The sequence below is a fragment of the Dermochelys coriacea genome, chromosome 6 (assembly GCF_009764565.3).
Source record: "Dermochelys coriacea isolate rDerCor1 chromosome 6, rDerCor1.pri.v4, whole genome shotgun sequence".
In the NCBI taxonomy this organism is placed as follows: Eukaryota; Metazoa; Chordata; order Testudines; family Dermochelyidae; genus Dermochelys; species Dermochelys coriacea.
The window spans coordinates 75,620,592-75,642,282 of record NC_050073.1 but is presented as its reverse complement, the minus strand read 5'-3'; the positions used below and the strand labels follow the sequence as shown (position 1 = coordinate 75,642,282).

At 39.8% G+C, this 21,691-nt stretch overlaps 1 protein-coding gene across 7 annotated transcripts in view; it reads left to right on the top strand.

The window, feature by feature from the left end:
• NOVA1 (NOVA alternative splicing regulator 1) overlaps positions 1-21,691 on the top strand; it is a 217,056-nt gene that overhangs the window by 191,375 nt on the left and 3,990 nt on the right. The window lies entirely within an intron of this gene.

Here is a 21,691-nt window from a genome sequence, read left to right as displayed (position 1 = left end):
CTACAACTTTTCTTACAGTTTATTTATTGTTCACTTACCCAGTGCATAAATGTAATAAGAGTAATTCAAACCATTTTATTTTCTTAATTGTGATTGTAATAATTCTGGATATTAAATTAACATATGCCCTCTACCAGTGAGATGCTGAAATGCAGTCTCCCATTTAAGGTCTTTTTAAAGTGTTATTGCTTTGGAGTAGATTAATGATGAAATTAAACTGTGATTAATGTCATGGGAAAGATTCTAGTGAAGCAGAACAGAATTCCTTACAGATCTTCTACAGACCAGTGCTTATTTGCAATTAAATGATGCAGAAGAACAAACCATGTCAGAAGATAAGCAGGTCATTGAGGAATTATTGATCATGTTATGTGCAAGAATATCTAGTTGAATGAGTTTTACAAAAAATGTATATATCTGCTCCAGAAGCAAAGTTACAGCTCCTTATGATGGGAATAGAAAGAAATAGTTGATAATTAGTTTTTGATTAAAGAAGTTTCTCAGTTTATATATGATTATCTTTCATTTGTGTTTGAACTGCTTAGTGTCTTTCGGCTTTAAATGAATCCCTACTTTTATTGTTTCACAGTAATTAGAGAATTCGTGCCAGACATTTCAAATATATTCTCAATAGCAATTTAACAAATAATGTTAGACTTTGAATTGCTGCACAACACATATTTCTGTATATGACATTAATAGTTGTCTTTATTACATACAAGTTCTAAATAAATATTTTGTTTTAGATTTTGGTGATAAAATAACCTATTCCTATTTTTCTAACACTGATATGGGAAAGTATGAGTGCAAGACAGTGACATACAAATTACACCTCAGATGGCAAATCTATGTAAGATTTAGAATTCTGAATTTAAATTTGTAAGAAACCATGAACGATTTGAAGATAATTCAGTATACAGTAGAACCTCAGAGTTACGAACACCAGCGTTATGAACTGACTCATCCACCACACACCTTATTTGGAACCGAAAGTACACAATCAGATAGCAGCAGAGACCAAAAAAAGAGGGGGAGGCGGAAGCAAATACAGTACTGTACTGTGTTAAACATAAACTACTAAACAAATAAAAGGAAAGCAGCATTTTTCTTCTGCACCGTAAAGTTTTAAAGGTGTATTAAGTCAGTGTTCAGTTGTAAACCTTTGAAAGAACAACCGTAATATTTTGTTCAGAGTTACGAACAACCTCCATTCCCAAGGTGTTCATAAATCAGAGGTTCTACTGTATAATACATACATATGTGATGCCTTGATGCATTAGTTTAATATGTTCTCTATATTAGATATGTTTTAGTCTCAAATTACAAATGTTGTTAATACTCTAGATATATCTAGAATCCATGGTTTATACCATTCAACACTGTCATTCAAACTCCAACGTAGTAGTGTAAGTATAATACAATGTGTATCATATGTCAGTTTAAATGTGTCAATTTTTAAATAAAATATTCTTGCTCTACTATTGATTGTTCCAGAACATTCACACAGTCTTTCCTTTTGGCCACTCTGACTTTTAAAAAGTAAGAAAAGTAAAGGAGTAGTAATGAAATATAAGAAATAAATGTGTCTGAGTTCTTGGTGTGGTGATAAACCATATCAATAAAGTATGAGTAGTTTACTGCCAGTTTCTGAATATGTAATTTTCTTCTGGAATGTTTTGTCATTTTTATAATAGTAGATTATTTTATTTGAAATATGATCTAGTTTGCTGTGTAAGCCATAAAAATACCCATTGCTGTCAATATTTCATGCCAGTGTTAATATGGCTGAATGAAGTGGCACCAATACTAATGACTTTATATTGTGTGCAGGTTTGAGAATTTTTATAAATTATAAATAATTTATAATACACAGATTGAGTTCTGTCTTGCAAACAGGCAGTGTTTTATTGTAAAAATTTACAATTCAGAGTTAACCTCACCCTATGAACCTGATGTTTTGTGGATGTGACATCATAATCAAAAATTAGTCTTTAATTGGTGAAATTAAGCCCTTCTTTAAAATGAAGCCACCACCTGCTCTTAGGTACAATTAGTCTTTATTACTTCTAATTTTTTTCAATTAAAAAGAAAAAATATTGTGAACAGTATTGAAATCTGCATTCAACAAGCATTTGTAAAGAGAAAAATATTTTAAAAGCATAATTTAGAGCTGCTAGTTTCCTCACTTTTTATCAGTGCTTGGAGACAGATGTTTTTCATTTTGTGTTTTAAAATGATTGTTTTCAAAATGACGTTATCAGAGCTATGGTTCCTAAAGGATTAAGTGCTAACAGGAACATCTGCAGCAGAATACAAGAAAATTGAAATCCATTACAGCAGAAAAAATAGTAGTGGGGTAGTAGGAATAGAGGTCAAGGCAACAGACGAAGGTAAATACATGTCTTTAAAAGGAAAAAGGAAAGGAAACCTATAGAAGCCGTGAATTCCAAAAATGAATCTGATGACTCTGCCTTTACTCTTTTGGAGTTATATTTTTAAAGTTAGATGCACACAAATAATTACACATCTATCTTAGGTGTATAAATGCCTGTTGCATGTGTGCAAATGTATCTGTATATGAACAGTTGGTGCAAATCGCCATTTTACCATGTGCACATTTACACTAGCTGAGCAGCTAACCACAGGTATTTACATGCATATAATAGCAACACTTCAATAGCTGTGCACACCTGGCTTTCATCGTTCTTGCCCACAACTCAAAAATCCTCACCATTTCTTTGTTTTTATGTTTTATTTTTACTCAGTTTCCCTTTCCTGAAATATGGCTACATAGATCCCCTTTTTTGGAGGAACATATCCCCAAAAGTGTGGATCTGTGGAGACAATATATTTGGAGAATTTTTGTTCAGTGGTATGTATTTGTAATTTTCCTCACGGGGCTAGCTTTAATGGGATACACATTTCCATTTCATGAGCTCCTGAGGAGAATGCAGTCATCTACTCTCATTCCAGCCTACTTGTAACTGCACTTTTTACCTATCAGGGAGGTTGGCTTTTACCAGTGGCCCACTAACACTCACCAACTCTTCCGTTGCATTTTTGGGGAAGGGATATCACAACCTCTTCCATGCCTTTGATCTTATAAGCAAATAGTTACTAATTTCTGTCACTACCTCCGCTAATGTCAGGAGTTCTGTTTCTCTCTCTTAAATACCTTTGTTATCACCACAGTTCCATAACCCAGTTCAGGTTGTGTTGATTCAATGAACATATCATTGCCAGTTTACAAAAATAAAGTGAAAAAAAGTCATAAAATTAAAGCTGACTGCAAATACAATGGTAAGTACTAGGTTGTCCTGTAACTTAGTTGCAAAGTATTGAACTATTTTCCTAGACCAACGTTCTGATATTAAGAGCTTGTTTTGTTCTCTGACCGTTGTCAGAGAGAACCATGACAGCCTCTGAGAGAAAATATTCACAGTGTGTCTCTGAGAGGAGACCCTCATCACATTAACATGTCAAAAGTCTGTGTTACCATTATGGGTTTATGTAATCCCCTAGTCCAATCAAAGGTGGTTATTATACTTTGGAGACATGCATTCATTAGTGAAACTACATTCCTTTTCTAATATAGATTCTGCCAATTAACTTTTTTTAACCTTAAGAGGTATGGATATTGAATATTGTTTCTTTAACTGTCCCATTCCTGTTTCATTAACCTCTTTGAGATAGGTCTTTGTTGACACATTAATTGTGTGGTTCCTACTAGATAAACTTCCCATTCTAACAGTTCAGCAGACGGTAAGACAATTGTCTGTTCTGTTACTGCCCCTTTGCACTGCCAGAATGATGTAACGGGATCTTAAAGCTAGCAGAGGCAGCCATTGGAAAAGATCCTCAAGATAGGGGGAGTCCCCACATGCTATAGAACCAACAGAGTTGCTCTACACAGCCTTCGTCACAGCCAGTGACATAGGTGCTGTATGGGGACTGTGGTCAAATTTCCGCTGCACTATAGCTATTCTGAGCTGTGTGAATAATCCTAGGGAGATGAGGAGAGCCAGATGTAGTTCAGAACAGAAATCAGGCTGCTCTAACTTGTGTACAAAGGTAGCTTACAGTCAGATTTGCATCCCGTCACTTCGCCATTCTTATACTTAGCAGAGCTTGGCAGAACAGAATACAATCAGAAATTCTGTATGTTGAGTATTGTATATATTATTAGACAACCTTATCAACCTAATACAAAACCATAATTGTTCATCTAGATACAGCAGTTTAACTTCCTACGCTCCAGACTTGTCATATTTTTCACAATGCTCATATGAATATAATGCAATAATGAATTTGTCTTTCACCATCATTTCGGTGTGGGTTTGTGTATACACGTACAAGCATTCTGTCAGATAAGTCATAATTAGTAAAATTCCTTCCCTTCATTAAGAGTGTCAGTTAAGATTGGGGAGGGGGGGACTGTTCTGTTTACTACATATGTGCTGCAAGAGTAATTTTCAGAGGCAGAGATGGAGTAACTCTAACACTGAATCAACTTAACTCTATAATAGAGAGATACTCTTGTTCCATAGAACTCTTCTTTGGAAGTTTTTCATTTGTTTTATTTCATGAACATACTTATCCATTAGGTTATTTCGGCTGTGACTTTCTAATACTTGGCTTTAGTTTAGTGCAAATAGAGTGGGATAATATACTTGTCCTGTGTAGGGAAACATTTTTGCTGTTTTCGTTTTGTTTTATTTTATTTTTTTCATGTGCCTTTTAAAATCATATAAAGTTGTGGGACAATGATGTCCTTTTATTATTTTGTTCTTGAGTTGTTCCTTGGATGTGAACATGCCAGACCTATTTTCCCACACAAATAGGCAAATGATAGTCATGTGTTGTGTTATGGTGGTAGTTCTTCCCTTTCCTCCAAGCTTCTCTATTAGAGCTATCTTCTGTTAGAGAGCAGTAATTAGGAGTTTAATTTTTCTGTCATTGCATACCTACTGGGACAGAGTTAGTATCTCTTTTGAGAGAGTTAGATCTTAGTGCCTCTTTTAAATTGTTCAACTACAATCATATTAGTGTGTTACTTCTGAAGAAAGATGGGAGCTTACTTAAAGAAATTAAGAATTCATGAAAGTGTTTCTATTCATTTTATTCTTTGTAAAACCCTTTTTCAGAATATGAATGCCTAACTGTGACAGTATCCTTCATTCTCACATGAACTGTGTTGGTTTCAGTGCACTTATATGAGGAGGAAATAAGCTTTTGCCCATGCACAGACGAGTTGCTTCTCTGGTCAATGGTTCACAGGTTGACTGTTGATGTTACACATTTGTTGAGAACAAGGGAATGCGGCTTCAGTTCTAAACTGGCAGAAAAGGTCATGGCCAGGAGTTTCAAAAAACGGTGTCTAAAGTTAGACTGGTGAGTGCATTTTTAATGGACTGAGTACATAGTCTGGTTTTCAAAAGTGCTGAATATTCAGCAGGCTACTTGTATTTAGAGTTCTAAATATGTACCTAGAAGTCTAACTTTAGGCCCCATTTTTGAAAATCACAGCTCATGACTTTTACAAATAGACAAGGATACTGACTAAAGATGGTAGGGAATCCTGAAAAAGAAGAGCCCAGTTTCAATGAGATCATCATCTACCTTCCTAATTGAAAATCCAACTGTAAACGTCAGATCCTACCATGACCTAACACCCAGATGCTGATCACTATCCCAGGGATGTCATTAAATCTTGTACAGAGAGAGACTGAGTCCTTACATGAACCACATCAGCACCAGATGAAAAGGCTGATTCTCTTTCATGAGAAGAGATGTAATCCAAACCACAGTGGAGCTGAGAAGTTGTACTAGCTACATACTACTTTTGTCACTCTAGGGAGACTGTTCTAATCCCCCATTTTATAGTAATGGCCCCAAAGTTGCAATCTTATTATGGGAAAGAAAAACTAGCTTAGCAACTACACTATAGTAAAATAAAGTGTATAGTAGATAACAGATATGCCTGGTATAGTTAAATATTTAAATTACATTGAGGCTGTATTGCATATATTAAAGATTTGTATATACTCAGATAAAATCAATCTAGACAAATCGTGGATCAGTGTGAATGAATACTAAAATAATATTTTTGTTTTCAGAATCTTTTTCTTTTCTCCATCAGCATAGTGTTGCCTTTTTCTTTTTTTTAATCTTGCCCTTCTTAGAGAAAAATATGTACCTCAGATTACCATGTCCCAAGGGGAGACCATAGCAAAACCTAAATGTATATCAAAAAGACCGAGATTGTCTTCCTAGCATTTCAGGGTTGAAATTTCACTGCTTTGAAAATGTTAGTTTCAGGTTGGGCTCGCTAGGAGACTCTCACCAATGTCCTCTGCCTCAAAGAAATAACTGGGAAGAACAGTTGAATGATGAATTGATCAAACACTTCAAGGAGTCCAAGGGAGCTTTAACTCAATGTAGCTCTCTACAGAAGCTCTTCTGCTCCTGAGGTCAAGTATTTCAACTGAGGTAGTATTAGATAATCTGTGTGGCAACACTTGGCAGAAAAATTTGTCTTCTCTGCTAGGAAAATAAATAATGAGAGTATAGGAATTCTCTCTTGATTGTTACTAGAGAAACAGTTAATGAAAGAGTGCATTCCAAAATAATTGGCATAGAAAATAACTAAAAAACCCAAATACCTCCGTATAACTGTTAGTAAATGTTGACTTTTAAATAGCAAACACTGAAATTTTCTCAAGATGGGAATGACATTTTATTCTGCTAGTTTTATGAAAGTCACAGACTTGATCTTGAAGGATCAATGCAGTCTTCTCCATTCCTGGAGTCGACATTGCTCCTGATTTCAGGTTATCTGAGAAAATGTATGAGCTATTTATAACTTCACATTAACTACATTTTCTTATGGTCTATTCAAGTTTGTTATCCCACCATGCTTTTTCAATTGTTTGCCATAGTTTTCTAATATAAGCCTCAGACATAATAAGAAACATTATAAAAAATATAGATAGCAATTCCAGTGAAAACCCATGGAAATTTGCAGGTATAGAACTATTAATGTTACCATTTTTCAGAAGATGGAAATCAATAAGCAGCCTGATCAGCTGGGCTGTGGTCCTATGGAATTCCATAAGAATATTTTGTTTGCAATCGCTCTTACATTTCCTGTGTACTTTGGGGGAACTATAGGCTGGTTAGTCTGTGTACGGGAAAGAGCCACTTCTTTCTAAAATCTGCCTAGCCAAAGAAACTCTCAGTGAGCTGTGCTCCACAGCACAATGAAGCCAACTCCCTCCATGTTCTCCCCAACTCCTCCTCCTCCACCACACTTTAGAGTGAATTTAAATGATTCTGTTCCATCTGGGGACCTTCACAGCCTTGGGGAGACATAGCACCGGATTTTCCCCAGGTTGTGTAGGCTTTATTATATGAATTATATTTTTTGATTCTGCTATGTACTGTACATTATGGATATGATGAAAATATATTGTAAGATTATCTATAGCAGGTAGACCTTTACGCACTGTACTACAGCTGTTTGTACTAGAGATACTGGTCAGTGTCCACAAAGCAGGGTGGAGCTACTGAATACGAACTTAAGCCTTATTTTTGTGTCTTCATTTTATGTATTAACTTCGTATCATATTTCCTAAAGGTATTTCTTTATCTTCTATGGGTCATTTTTAAATATTAAAAACAAATCACTTGTTCATTTTTTCCCGTCCCTAATGATGTTGTTAATAAGTGATTTTTCATGAGATACACATTAACCCAGGAGAATTTATTATTACAGGTTTAACAACATAAGCTTTCATTACCTGACTGATAAAGAGCAATAAATGAATTCTTAGTGCTGTTTTAATAAGATTTTTTATATATTATTTTTTTAACAGAATGCTTATGTCACCATGAGTAATATCCTGGTGTCTGTAAAGAAAAATATGCTTAAATCCTTTTTAAAAGTTAGCTTTCAAAACTGACAAGCTTTTACTCTATGGAAGCTAACAAAAAGCTCTTGCTGAAAGCAATTTTCATTTTAGTAGGATTTAATAGGATAATTTTAAAAATCTTTTGTCAATAAAAATAAGATGTAGTTTGGAGTGTCATTCAAAAATGCTATCGTTTAGCCAATAGTATTGAAGAAGGAAATTTTGTAATGCATTTTTAGGATGTCTTGCAGGTTGGGTGACCAGACGTCCCAATAAAATCGGGACTGTCCAGATATTGAACTCTGTCCCACATCCCGAACTATATACAATCGGGATGCCATTTGTCCCAATATTGTAGTGTTGCCAGGCCTCTGGTTGGCGTGGGGCTGGCAAGCTCCCTACGTACCTGGCTCCACACAGCTCCCCAGAAGTGCACATCGCCCTCTGGGTCCTAGGCACAGGGACAGCGAGGGGGACTCTGCGTGCTGCCCCTTCCATGAGTGTTGGCTCTGCAGGTCCCATTGGCCAGGAACTGCGGCCAATGGGAGCTTTGGTGGTGGCGCCTGTTGGCAAGGCAGCACACAGAGCAACCTAGCTGCATCTCTGCCTAGGACCCAGAGGGAAATGTTGCCACTTCTGGGGAACTGCCTGAGGTAAGCGCACCCCAAGCCCCAGCCCTGAGCCCCCTCCTGCACCCAAACTCCCTCCCGGAGTCAGCACCCTGAACCCCTCCTGCCGTGCCCCAACTTACTGCCCCATGCCTTGCTGCCGGGGCTGGAGCCGGGTCTGTGTGACCCCACATGCGACTTGCAGTGGGGGCCACAGCCAGGGCTGTGTGATCCCATGGCATGCGCTGGGAGTCAGGGCCGTGCACCCCTGAGTTGCAGCTGGGGCTGGAGCCAGGGTTGTGTGACCCCGACCCATGGCATGCAATGGAAGCTGGAGCCAGAGCCCTGCAGCATATGGCGGGAGCTGGAGCCGGGACCCTGTGCCCTCTGACCTATAGCATGCGGCTAGCGGTATGCTGGGACCCGGCGCCCCCGATCCATGGCATGGGGCTGAGGCTGGAGCCAGGGCCGTGTGCCCTCAACCCGTGGCAGGAGTCAGGCCTCGCGGCTTGCAGGGGGAGCTGGACCCGGAGACTGGAGCCAGGCCGTGTGCACCCCCTTGCAGCTTCCTAGGGCTGTGCACCTCCCTCCCCTATAGTTCCAGTGGGAGGTGTGACCCTGTGGCTACCCCTCCCCCCGCATGTTTCATCTCAATGAAATTTAAATGAAATAATTTCTTCTTATAATTTTAAACATTCAGGTGTTTTAAAAGCATGTAAACATATATTTAGCCATCTGTTTACTAGAGTTAATGATGATAAATAGACCATCTTTTATGTTTTGTTCTGTTTTTTAACATGCCGTTTTTTAATATGCGTTTTGTACTTAACTTGAAAATTCCTATTGTACTTGAAGGCCTACATTCTCAGCACTGCTATGACTGCTTTAATTCTTACTCATAAAATTTAAGGTAGATGGGGACCATTAAGATCATCTAGTCTGATATCCTGCATAACGTAGGCCATAGAATTTCACCCAGTGATGCCTGCATCAAGCCCAATAACTTCTGGTTGAACTAGAGCATATCATTTAGAAAGACTGTGTGTCGCTGTGGTGCCACAAAGCGGCCATAAAGCTAATGGATCCAGCTCTTTAAGGATTCTTTTGGGCAGTGCAGAATTAGCGCAATAGCTCTAAACCAAATTCTTTGCAACTGAACTTGTCCCAGGAAAAGGGAGCAAGGCTGTGGCATTGCTTTGAACCAGGGGCAGCTGAGCATAATTCCGGGACCAAACCAGCACTCAAAGGCCTTGAAAATGCTGGGAAATCATCAAGCTGTTTGAAATCCATCTTTGTCCTGCCTTCCATTAGCTCCCAGTACAGCTCAGCCAGACCAAAGAATCTGAATCACAGTATTTCTTTAAAAAGTATAAATAATCTTTTTGAAAATGAAATCTCACATTTATTTTGCTACTACAGATGATAAAACAGTTCCCAAAGTTTGCTAACTATATTTGTATTTTGTAATACTGAATTTAATGAATTACACTTTAATTTTTATAGGTAAATATAAAGTACAAACAGGGTAATATATTTTGTTCATTTGTAGGAGATCTGCTAAAATATTTATCTATTCAGGGACATACCCAGTCCCCCTCTTGCATGCTCACTGAGGTTCCACAGCACAAGGGATTTGAATAGGACATGGGGAGACACACAGTAGGTGTGCACTCTATGGTTGGCAGTGAGCCCCAAACAGTAAAAGGAGAGCAACAGGTGGCGGTACAAGGGATCTGCTACTGCACCAATCTTCCTCTCCATCTCCTGTGTGGGGGACAAATTTAATTACCTGATGTAGGCAATAGTAGCTTCCGTGGAATAGGTTTGCTGCACTTGGGAATGGTGATTCCTTCCCCACTCCTCTGAGTATCATTCAATTACTAAGATATCTAATTAGACCTGGTGCTAGGATTTGGGCTCAGAGTTAAGGTCAAATACGGATCCCATCAAAGTCAGTAGGAGTTTTGCTAATGAATTAGGTAGGACTTGGATTTGGCCTTTAAAGATTTTATTTTATTTTATTTCATAGTCAGATCATTGCACAGTTTCTTTCTTTTAAGCAATTCCAGTAATAATATCTTATATTTACATCATGTCTTTCAACCAAAACATCTCAAATTACTGGACTTTATAAACAGTAAACATTCAGTCATTTGTGAAATACAGCCATATCTGAGTGCATTGGTAGCAACAGTTTGTGCACCACTATACAACAAAATAGAGCAAGAAACAAAGAACTGAAACTGCATGGTGATTTTAGAAAGGCAGCATGAAATTATTTTGAATTCAGCCAGATGACTGAGACTAACACCACAGCTCTTACTAAAAGTGCCATAAGATCTTTACTGACCACAGCAGTTAGGACTTCAGTTTTACATTTCTTCTGAAAGATGTTTCATCTGAATGACAGCTTAGTATGTGTGAATGATTAATTCACTACGCACACTATAGGTTCTGAAATAATGTGAAAATCCATGTTTATGTGCTCTTGTATAATTCAGGAAGTAACCCAGCACATTTTTTCTTTTTTAATTATAAAAAAAGTGAGAATTGTAAAGGAAGGTACTCAAAATACATTAACACTCCTCCACAAATGTAATTTGAAACTCATGAAACATTAATACATGAAGTAGGTAATGTTGGTTTTATGTTTCACAGAAAAAAGAAAAAGGAAGAAATGTGACATTTCCTTGTATGTTATTAAAACGATGTATCATGGAGAATTCAGTTTCTTCCTCTTCCACTCAGAAACTTTTGATTTATGTTAATACAAGGAAGAAGGACCTAAACAGGAACTCCTCACTTAAAGTCATCCTGGTTAACGTTGTTTCATTGCTGATGAATTAGGGAACATGCTAGTTTAAAGTTGTGCAATGCTCTCTTCTGACGGACGTTTGGAATCCGCCTGCTTTGTCCACTGCTTGCAGGAAGAGCAGCCTGTTGCATTGAGCTGGTGGGTGGTTGGAACCAGGGTGGACTGGAATCCCCCCATCAGCTCCCTGCTCCCCTAAATTCCCTGCGCAGCAGCTGCTCAGCGGGCTATCAGTTGCCAGCAGTTCAGCTGTCCCTACCCCCACTGCCATGTGCTGTTCCTGCCCTCTACCTTGGAGCTGCTCCCCGAGACTCCTGCTTGCTGTGCATGTGGGGGCAGGGGGAAGAAGAGGTAGGCTAATGTCAGGGTGTCCTCCTCCCCCATGCTCCTGCACCCCGCTTACCCCATTTTCTATAGAGCAGGGGGGACACATGGACAGAGGGAGCTGCTGCCTTAGACAGCAGCTGCAGTCTGGTCTCAGCTTGCTGATCTAATTAACAAGGCAGAGTACTTCTGACCCCACTCTTCATACTTAAAGGGGAAATGCACATCTCTGTCTCTCAAACACACACAGGCTCTGTCTCTGTCTGCCCTCCCTCCTTTCCTGTTGCCTTGTAGAGTGTGAGAGTTAACCCTTGAGTTCATCATTTAGCAGTAAGGCATTCCCTGGGAAATATCCCACCCTCTGACTCCTCCATCTCAACCAAGCTTCACAATCATCATTGCTGTATACCAGTATAAATTGTTTGTTTAAAACTTATACTGTGTGTGTGTGTGTGTGTGTGTGTGTATTTTTGTCTGATGAAAAAAAAATTCCCTGGAACCTAACCCCCTCATTTACATTATTTGGGGAAATCGGATTCGCTTAACATCGTTTCACTTAAAGTTGCATTTTTCAGGAACATAATTACAACGATAAGTGAGGAGTTCCTGTACATAGAATTTTTGTTTTTCATTTTTCATTATACCTTGGGAAGATATATTTGTCAATGGCAAAATACTTCTGAGAAGAGTGTGACCAGATGTATAATTGAACAGAGACAGAATTCCTATTATTTTCCTGTGAAAGAAAAGTCAGTATTCAGGTGCTGAAAATGGGGAGAAGTGTCAGAAGTGTGATGAGCCAGACCTCTTAAATGGTCAAGGCCCAAGTGTGGGACACAGTGGGTGACAAAGACCCAAAATGAAGAACAACAAAACAATTATTCATGCAGGAAACTTAAAACACTATGGATTCTTTCCTTTAGTATAAATAACTCTTCCCCTAACGTCAGTTCTGAGTCTTCATTTCTGATGCAAATAATTTCCAACAGTAAAAGTTGTGGAAAATTGGTAACTTTGGTGCTAAAATGAAAGTTCTCCCTTGAGAAGTATAGGTTCAGCTGAATGGAGGATTAGCAACTGAGACTGACTGGGCACTGAAGATCACGGGTGGGGGAGGAGCCATCTTAGGCTGGTTGGAACAGCTTGTGACATTTGTAGATGTAAATATTGCCCTGCTGTATCTGCAACACTGTACTGGTGCATGAGAACAAAGTTACATTTAGTACAAAAAGACCAGTCTAGTTTCATTGTCAAGCTGACTTAAGTACTAATAGTAAATATGGAGCATAATGAGAAAAAGTGAAATAGATATATAAAATTATTTTATTGTGTTATAGTAATGTAAGATGATTGAAACACAGGAAAGACATTTTTATGCTGTATATCATTTTTACTGTATTGGTGTCCCTCATCAGTCAGGGGTGTGAAAAATCCAAACCCCTGATTGATGTAGTTATGGCATCCCAGAGTAGGTAGCATGCAGCACCTTTCTTCCCTGGGAGAAATCTCCTAGATCCATGGTAGCAGTGCATTCAACGTGCAATCAGAGTAGCTAGAGTGAGTGAGCCCTATCTCTCTCTGCCAGGCTATCTAGCAGTGCCAAGTAAAGTAAGTTAGTTAAAATAAAGACAATGTGGAATTTTGATGGGGTAAGTGGGGCAGAGTCAAGATGGAGTTCTGATTGGTTGAAATAGAACTGGTGAGCGTGGCAGACAGAAAAATTAGACAGAGGTGGAATTTGGAGATCAAAATGCAAATAGATTGGTGTGAAATAGTTTTTTTTTTAAGGGAAGAAATATGCATTTATTTTGGGGAGGAAAGAGGTGAAATTGTTTCAGGTGGGAAGAGAGGTAAAATGAGAGAATAACCAATTGCAATTAGCTGAAGTGTATATATGTCAAAGAAGGAGAAAAGGAGTACTTGTGGCACCTTGGAGACTAACAAATTTATTTGAGCATAAGCTTTCGTGAGCTACAGCTCACTTAGAATCATAGAATCATAGAATATCAGGGTTGGAAGGGACCCCAGAAGGTCATCTAGTCCAACCCCCTGCTCAAAGCAGGACCAAGTCCCAGTTAAATCATCCCAGCCAGGGCTTTGTCAAGCCTGACCTTAAAAACCTCTAAGGAAGGAGATTCTACCACCTCCCTAGGTAACGCATTCCAGTGTTTCACCACCCTCTTAGTGAAAAAGTTTTTCCTAATATCCAATCTAAACCTCCCCCATTGCAACTTGAGACCATTACTCCTCGTTCTGTCATCTGCTACCATTGAGAACAGTCTAGAGCCATCCTCTTTGAAACCCCCTTTCAGGTAGTTGAAAGCAGCTATCAAATCCCCCCTCATTCTTCTCTTCTGCAGACTAAACAATCCCAGCTCCCTCAGCCTCTCCTCATAAGTCATGTGCTCTAGACCCCTAATCATTTTCGTTGCCCTTCGTTGTACTCTTTCCAATTTATCCACATCCTTCCTGTAGTGTGGGGCCCAAAACTGGACACAGTACTCCAGATGAGGCCTCACCAGTGTCGAATAGAGGGGAACGATCACGTCCCTCGATCTGCTCGCTATGCCCCTACTTATACATCCCAAAATGCCATTGGCCTTCTTGGCAACAAGGGCACACTGCTGACTCATATCCAGCTTCTCGTCCACTGTCACCCCTAGGTCCTTTTCCGCAGAACTGCTGCCGAGCCATTCGGTCCCTAGTCTGTAGCGGTGCATTGGATTCTTCCATCCTAAGTGCAGGACCCTGCACTTATCCTTATTGAACCTCATTAGATTTCTTTTGGCCCAATCCTCCAATTTGTCTAGGTCCTTCTGTATCCTATCCCTCCCCTCCAGCGTATCTACCACTCCTCCCAGTTTAGTATCATCCGCAAATTTGCTGAGAGTGCAATCCACACCATCCTCCAGATCATTTATGAAGATATTGAACAAAACGGGCCCCAGGACCGACCCCTGGGGCACTCCACTTGACACCGGCTGCCAACTAGACATGGAGCCATTGATCACTACCCGTTGAGCCCGACAATCTAGCCAGCTTTCTACCCACCTTATAGTGCATTCATCCAGCCCATACTTCCTTAACTTGCTGACAAGAATGCTGTGGGAGACCGTGTCAAAAGCTTTGCTAAAGTCAAGAAACAATACATCCACTGCTTTCCCTTCATCCACAGAACCAGTAATCTCATCATAAAAGGCGATTAGATTAGTCAGGCATGACCTTCCCTTGGTGAATCCATGCTGACTGTTCCTGATCACTTTCCTCTCCTCTAAGTGCTTCAGGATTGATTCTTTGAGGACCTGCTCCATGATTTTTCCAGGGACTGAGGTGAGGCTGACCGGCCTGTAGTTCCCAGGATCCTCCTTCTTCCCTTTTTTAAAGATGGGCACTACATTAGCCTTTTTCCAGTCATCCGGGACTTCCCCCGTTCGCCACGAGTTTTCAAAGATAATGGCCAAGGGCTCTGCAATCACAGCCGCCAATTCCTTCAGCACTCTCGGATGCAATTCGTCCGGCCCCATGGACTTGTGCACGTCCAGCTTTTCTAAATAGTCCCTAACCACCTCTATCTCTACAGAGGGCTGGCCATCTCTTCCCCATTTTGTGTTGCCCAGCACAGCAGTCTGGGAGCTGACCTTGTTAGTGAAAACAGAAGCAAAAAAAGCATTGAGTACATTAGCTTTTTCCACATCCTCTGTCACTAGCTTGCCTCCCTCATTCAGTAAGGGGCCCACACTTTCCTTGGCTTTCTTCTTGTTGCCAACATACCTGAAGAAACCCTTCTTGTTACTCTTGACATCTCTTGCTAGCTGCAGCTCCAGGTGCGATTTGGCCCTCCTGATATCTTTCCTACATGCCCGAGCAATATTTTTATACTCTTCCCTGGTCATATGTCCAACCTTCCACTTCTTGTAAGCTTCTTTTTTATGTTTAAGATCCGCTAGGATTTCACCATTAAGCCAAGCTGGTCGCCTGCCATATTTACTATTCTTTCGACTCATCGGGATGGTTTGTCCCTGTAACCTCAACAGGGATTCCTTGAAATACAGCCAGCACTCCTGGACTCCCTTCCCTTTCATGTTAGTCCCCCAGGGGATCCTGGCCATCTGTTCCCTGAGGGAGTCAAAGTCTGCTTTCCTGAAGTCTAGGGTCCGTATCCTGCTGCTTACCTTTCTTCCCTGCGTCAGGATCCTGAACTCAACCAACTCATGGTCACTGCCTCCCAGATTCCCATCCACTTTTGCTTCCCCCACTAATTCTACCCGGTTTGTGAGCAGCAGGTCAAGAAAAGCGCTCCCCCTAGTTGGCTCCCCTAGCACTTGCACCAGGAAATTGTCCCCTACGCTTTCCAGAAACTTCCTGGATTGTCTATGCACCGCTGTATTGCTCTCCCAGCAGATATCAGGAAAATTAAAGTCACCCATGAGAATCAGGGCATGCGATCTAGTAGCTTCCGTGAGTTGCCGGAAGAAAGCCTCATCCACCTCATCCCCCTGGTCCGGTGGTCTATAGCAGACTCCCACCATGACATCACTTTTGTTGCACACACTTCTAAACTTAATCCAGAGACACTCAGGTTTTTCCACAGTTTCGTACCGGAGCTCTGAGCAGTCATACTGCTCCCTTACATACAGTGCTACTCCCCCACCTTTTCTGCCCTGCCTGTCCTTCCTGAACAGTTTATAACCATCCATGACTGTACTCCAGTCATGTGAGTTATCCCACCAAGTCTCTGTTATTCCAATCACGTCATAATTCCTTGACATCACCAGGACCTCCAGTTCTCCCTGCTTGTTTCCAAGGCTTTGTGCATTTGTATATAAGCACTTGAGATAACCTGTTGATCGCCCCTCATTCCCAGTATGAGACAGGAGCCCTCCCCTCACAGACATTCCTGCCTGTGCTTCCTCCCGGTATCCCGCTTTCCCACTTACCTCAGGGCTTTGGTCTCCTTCCCCCGGTGAACCTAGTTTAAAGCCCTCCTCACTAGGTTAGCCAGCCTGCTGGCAAAGATGTTCTTCCCTCTCTTCGTAAGATGGAGCCCGTCTCTGCCCAGCACTCCTCCTTCATGGAACACCATCCCATGGTCAAAGAATCCAAAGCCTTCTCTCCGACACCACCTGCGTAGCCATTCGTTGACCTCCACGATTCGACGGTCCCTACCCAGGCCTTTTCCTTCCACGGGGAGGATGGACGAGAACACCACTTGCGCCTCCAACTCCTTTATCCTTCTTCCCAGAGCCACGTAGTCCGCAGTGATCCGCTCAAGGTCATTCTTGGCAGTATCATTGGTGCCCACGTGGAGAAGCAGGAAGGGGTAGCGATCCGAGGGCTTGATGAGTCTCGGCAGTCTCTCCGTCACATCACGAATCTTAGCCTCTGGCAAGCAGCAGACTTCTCGGTTTTCCCGGTCAGGGCGGCAGATAGATGACTCAGTCCCCCGGAGGAGAGAGTCCCCGACCACCACCACCCGCCTTCTCCTCTTGGGAGTGGTGGTCGTGGAACCCCCAACCTCAGGACATCGCATCTCATGCCTCCCAACCAGCGGAGTCTCCTTCTGCTTTCTCCCCCCAGACATATCATCTGGTCCACTCTCCGCATTGGTACCTGTGGAGAGAACATGAAAGCGGTTAGTTACCTGTGTCTGTGTTACTGGAACCCGGACATTCCGCTTACCTCTTCTGGAGGTCACATGTTGCCAAGCTTCTTCACTGGCCTCTTGGCTCCTCTGTGCAACCTGCTCTATATCTTTAGAGCTTTGTGCCCCTAGAAGGCTATCCTGAGTTTGGTCCAGAAAATCCTCAGTCTCTTGTATACAACGCAGGGTCGTTACCTGTTGCTCCAGACCTTCAATCTTCTCTTCCAATATGGAGACCAGCTTGCACTTTGTACAGACAAAGTCGCTTCTGTCCTGTGGAAGAAAGACAAACATGGCACATCCAGTGCAGGTCACAACAGCTGAACCCCCCCCTTCCATATCACCTACCTACTATGAGCTTCCTCAGAGACGTTGGCAAGATGTAAGCCTCACTGGGCTCACTCCAGGCGAACTCCCAGGCAAACTCCTGCTGTGAGCTGCTCTGCTGTCCCCGCTGCTCCGCTGCCGCTCAGCTGGTTCGCGAGGCTCTGGCTATTTTTAAACAGCCAGGCTTCCCTGACGCAAACACACAGACACCCTAATGCCCGCCCCCTGCAGGCTAGCAGCCAATCAGACACTCACTCAGGCTCTCTCCCTGCCCTCCCAGCAAACACACGCTCGGATACTTCCTCAGCAAGCAAACACACACACTCGGATACTTACCAGTCCCAGGCAAACTCCTGCTGTGAGCTGCTCTGCTGTCCCCGCTGCTCCGCTTCATCGGATGCTCACAAAAGCTTATGCTCAAATAAATGTGTTAGTCTCTAAGGTGCCACAAGTACTTCCTTTCTTTTTTGCGGATACAGACTAACATGGCTGCTACTCTGAAAGAAGGAGAGGAATTATTAGGAGAGATTCAGGGTGTGGGTTATAACTAAAAGTAATTGGTTGAAACGAAGACAAAAAACTATATTGAATAGCTGGAAAAAACATCTTGACAATTAGATGTATTAGGTTATTAAATAATTTCCATAAAGAAGTCCCATTACTTGGGACTTTTATAACTAGAGAGGACAAAACTGAAGAAAAGAGTCCCATGTCAGTAGGGAGTTGAAAAGTTATTTTGTTATATTAAAATTGAATTTTGGTATAATTTAGAATTTTCTTTAAAACTTTCATTTAGAATAGCCTTTAGACAATATTAGGTGTTTGTTTATACATCCAAACAAGATTTATTCCTCACTGGGATTATAATAGTAAATCCAATTTTTGAAGGGATCATCATTTAAAGAAGAGTTAATAATGAGAACATGTAATCCATTATTTCTAAAAGAATTTGATACTTAATAGAACGTGTTTTCTATTTCAGTAAGTAGAAAATGTACAGAATCCAATAATCACATTTCTTCTCCCAAAATAAATGGTAATGATTTGTGTATTAAGTTTGTATTTTTAAGAATTTTTGACTATTTATCTTCAACATTTAAAAATACTTATGGTGGTGTTTCTTATTGTCAATGAGTATGGTGCTTTTATTGGAGAACTGAAGTTGTGGTTTTACACTGAAAAGTGACTATAAAGTTGACACCTTTTTACTTAGCAGATCTGCTCTCTTTGTGTATTTAGAGTCATATATAATTACTTACATGATTACATTATTATTGCTTTTTTACTACTGACAGTCCTGCAGATCAAACATAACAATGGGAGAGTGAACTGGATTTTGCATGTGACAAGAATAGTTCAATTAAATACCTAATACAGGATACTTTTGCAACCCCACTGACTTCAAATTATGTGCTGTGTTCCTTAAGTGCAACTCCACTTAAGGCCAATAGGTTGCACATTTGTAACTGGGGGCAAAATTCTGCCTCCAGAACCTTTAATGTTTAATTTTGGTGATGAGGCACTCTCCAGAATGAACTCATTTTGACTTCTAGATTCCATGCTGAGTTTGCAGGGCTGGCATTTATTTTAAAAAAATGTGTAAACTGAAATTTTTATATGAAATCAGTGAGATACAATAGATATGAAGCCCCACAATGCAGTTTTAAGGTAGATCCTACCTGCCAAGTCATCTTTTAGAGTAGCAGTGAAAAAAGTACTTTGGAGGATGCCTGTAGATGGACTGAAACTCAGTTTTTTTAAATTAAAAAACTCATATTGAATTATTTTTAATTAACTAAAAATGTCATTGGATTAAATAGACATATATGGGGGGAAAAGTTATCTTGTGAGAGTTCATGTGCCTTGCTTATGAAAAATGTAAAAAAGGACTTTAATAAACCATGTGACTTTACTTAGATATTGTGTGTGTGCAAATGGTAAAACACTCACAATTGAATCATGATAATCAAATGTACCCGGTCAAAATTAACTGGTTAGAATTGACAGTAAGAATCTAACCTTCAAAAGTGCATAGGTAGGATCTGAGTCTGACTTCTGTAGTTAAGTGAGACACCCACTGATTCCAGTGGAATTTCTGATAAGTACCAGCCCAAAAAGGTTCAAAATGAGCTTTAGTATGATGGGGTTTGTTCTTTTTTTAAATCAACTAAATCAGTATGTCTTTCAGTCTTCCAACTAGGCTTTCAGACTGCACCCATCACCATGGTATCTGACTGACTTGCCCTCTTGGCTATAATGGCACAATGTGCCTAAGGCTGACAAGTCACAGGTACTGCAAACCCCCAAAGGAGGTTAGCGTGGCATATACCATTGGGGTCAGGTAAGGTTTTTTTCAGTATGTGGCACAAAACCATAGACCTTCAAAATATATACTAAAATAAATGCCACATTATTGAGTCTTCTTGGCTGATTCCATGTTCCCTGAGGAGCTGATAACTTTGCATTTTTGAAGATGTAAACAAAAACAGGTTTCAGCTAAAATACTTAGCAATTATTTAGTATTTTTCTCTCTAGATCTCAGATAACTTATATATGTGTATTTTATCCATATTTTATAGATGGAGAAACTGATCAATACAGATGTTAAGTGGTTTGACCAAGTTCACGCTGTATGTCAGGGACAATTTGAAATATAACCAAGGTCTCTTGATCCTGTGCCTACAGACACCTTGATATTTAGGTGTTGGAGCACAGAACTACACTTAGCTCATTATTAATAAATAAGAACCTTATGCTTTTATTTCTTTAATTTTACATAACATCTTTTGGTAATGATGAAATGTAGCTGAAATGTCAGAGATTAAAAACTTCAAATTAGATGCAAACTATTCAAACATTAAAATCTGTTATTTTAAATTACTGTTCTGAATTTGCATATTTTATTAAATGGAAAATATGAACCATTCTCTATTTTTTAAATGTATCATACTTTTAAAGATTTGACTGACACACTCAGCATACAGAACTGAGGTGACTGGTATTTTATTAAAACCTAAAACGATGGGTAAACTAGAACAAGCTTATTTTCTAGGGCAGACATTTTGTTTGAAAGTTAGCCTCTTGAAATTAGAATAATAAGATGGTAATGTCAGAACAATGAAAATCATTTTAATTTTTTTATATTTACATGTTTTTATTGTTGCTGATATTGAAATGACAGATTTTGATAAAAATAATTTCAAAACTGAAAACAATTATCTGCAACTTTCTACTACATACAACTTTCATGTATGAATGAGTGGATATCAGTATGCCAGTGTATAGGGAGGTTTGTGCAGAGAAGTTGTTGTGTTAACAGAGTATTATAAGACATATGACATATGGTATCCTAAAAGATAAAAAATATTTTTAAAGAAATGTATATTGCAAACAAATGTGAGAAAAATCACCTGTACCTGTTGAATTTTTAATTCTTTGGGCCTGATTCTCTACTCACAAAATGTGAATTGGAAGTTAATCTACTGCAGTTAGTAACGTTATACCACTGTAAAACTTGTTTAAATGAGAGGAAAAATCTGTCCTTTTAGGGAAATGCTCCTCACTGAAAACATTTCAGCAGAGCTAATAAAACATGTAAAAATGACACATCCTATTAATTAAACAAATTTTACCTTTAGAGTGCTCCCTTCTCTGATGGTGCTACATTTGCATAAGATGAATAACATTTTATCTTGCATAATATATTTCTATATACTGGTGAGAGTAAAAGTTTGAGCTATTAATTTCATGTCACATTTGGAGCTAAGCACATCATCCAACCATTCCTTGCTATATTTGCTTTTGCCAAGTGCTTTTATTTTTTTATTATTATTTTATAAATTATAAGGCAAAAGGTGATTTTAGACCAATTGTATGAAGGAAGTTAATCTTCTATTTTAATCTGGAAGGGAAAGATACAGCATGAATATGTTCAGTTTGATACAATATTAAACATTCTTTCACCACTAGCATAGCATCTGCATTTGTTTAAATCTTTTGGCCTGAACTGTGCTAAGCTAAAGGTAAAACATTGTGGAAGAATTATAACTACGATTTTTATTATTCCCCT